This window comes from Pundamilia nyererei, unplaced genomic scaffold, assembly GCF_000239375.1.
Source record: "Pundamilia nyererei isolate P.nyererei 1_Seehausen unplaced genomic scaffold, PunNye1.0 scaffold00038, whole genome shotgun sequence".
Taxonomy (NCBI): Eukaryota; Metazoa; Chordata; class Actinopteri; order Cichliformes; family Cichlidae; genus Pundamilia; species Pundamilia nyererei.
This window is the reverse complement of record NW_005187439.1, coordinates 311082-313301: the sequence shown is the minus strand read 5'-3', so window position 1 is coordinate 313301 and position 2220 is coordinate 311082.

Genomic DNA, 2220 nt, shown 5'->3' with positions numbered 1-2220 from the left:
CTGTCATGGATTGAGCCGACGCAGGCGGCGATAAAGCAATAAACCCGGCGCACAGTCACTGACAGGGCAGCCAAATGCTATATGGGCAGCAGAGGAGAAGAATGGAGCTGTTGTATCATAGCAGGGGAACTCCGTACAACACCATCCCTCCGTTTTATTTTCACCTTTTGGACTTTTGTTTCAATATTTCTGACTCACTGCTAGAGTCCAGGCTGCTGTCATGGTCTCTAGTTTACACACACAAATCCAGCCTATCAGATGCGTCTCTGCCCCCATACTGGCAACCGCACAACATAATGACTTCAGAATAAGGACACCATCTGCATTTTCTATAAGCCTTTTTTACTGTATAGAGGTGAATGGACGCTCACAGCAAAACTGCACCAAAAGCATAATTAATTTGGTGGGTGCATTGTTAAATTATCAGCTACCATTAATAAGCTTTGATAATGAGCTGCATTTATAAACTGTGCAGGTGCAAAATTAGCATATTCAGTGCAAAGTAAAGCATGAAAAAAGCTGTTTGCACAATGAAGTGCTCAGGAAGTTTTCACATAATTACAAATGTGCAAAAGGCACCAACAAACTGTGCAAAGAGTTTCCTGTTTATTTCTGCTGGACATCCTAACATGGTCGTCTGTGGGGACTGAGGGACTGAGATTTCCTCTTGATGGAAACCAAATGCTCCCAACTAAAACTACAGAGACACACCCTTTAAAAAAGGTATCCTGACATTAGCTCAGTGTGGTCATTTGGGTTTTTGTGAATCCCCAAAATTAAACAACAGTCAGCAAAAGAGAACATAAAGTGTTATTTGGAGGATTAAAAGCTGTCAGCAGGTTATTGTCAGAGAAAATATACTTCATCATGCTTTAGTCAGAGCGGCGATGCTTAGTTTTTTATACATATACCTGAATGTGAGTAATGAATGTGTGAGCACTGAAGTGCAGCCATATGTTTAACGTGGACATTCGACTGTATGAGCAACAAATGCATTCAGTGACCTCTGCTCTGCTGCTTGCCTTGAAACAAGAGCCATGAAAGACTGAATTCCCAGAGGTGTGTGTGTGTGTGTGTGTGTGTGTGTGTGTGTGTGTGTGTGTGTGTGTGTGTGTGTGTGTGTGTGTGTGTGTGTCTGTTCATGCTGTGATGAAGCAGAGAGACTGAAGTCTCTAAATGGTAAACGACACCTGTATACGCCAAACAAAATGCTACTGTGTGAACTACAACTGCTGATAAGGGGGAGGGTGGAGGGGTGAGGGGCGCCGGGAGGGGACCCCAGGGGAGCGACTTAACAAACCAGTTCTCTCTGCTGACATGCTAAATCGCACACTTTGGGAATGAGACTGTGAGGACTTCAGCAGATACTTATCAGTGGCGGTTAGTGCAGACAAACACTGTCACCTTCTGCAGAGCACACACACACACACACACACACACACACACATTGATAAGTCATAGATAAAACACTGTCTTCATTGTGCTCTGAGTACATATCAGATTTGATACTTTGGGGCTATAGATGGAGTATGTTTAATCTGTGAAAGGCTGTGTAAACAACACTGAATTCAGTTGAATTCAGAATGACAACACAGCCTGATACAGTCAACATCTTTAAAAGGTTAAGCTCTCATATTCAGTTACACTTTGTTTAATCCACAACAGCATGAATCAATGTATTAGAAGATGGCTGCAGCCACGTCCAGATGAAGCTGCGCTGTGAATCCTTGAGTTAAACCTCTTTGACAAATAAACGGTGACTTTAACAGAGAAACTGAGGACACTGCATGAAATATGGTGGCAGCTTGTAGCCACAACGTAAGCTTGCCCTGAATCGTACACTGCTTCATCCTGGTTTTTAACTCTAACAGGGATGTTGCAAAATGATTGTGATATTATGTTCAATAATACTTAGAACCAGCAACGGATACCATAAACTCCTGAGAAAGTGTTTGCTGAGTAAACAGTAGAGAAACAGGTGCACACAATCAACCACAGGTGAAAACAATCTGTGAATGAGGACAGGACATACGGGGAAACTAACACGAGACGCTAAAAGACACTAGCGCTGACAGGTATGGCGTTATTTTTGTGCCACTATTCTGAGCGCACGTAATAAAAGTTTGCAGGTGCAAGTGTTGCATTTTGAGGAGAAATTTATTTTGAGCAAAGAAAAGCTAAATTTGAGTGAACAAAGTTCATTCCTGCGTGCAAAAACTG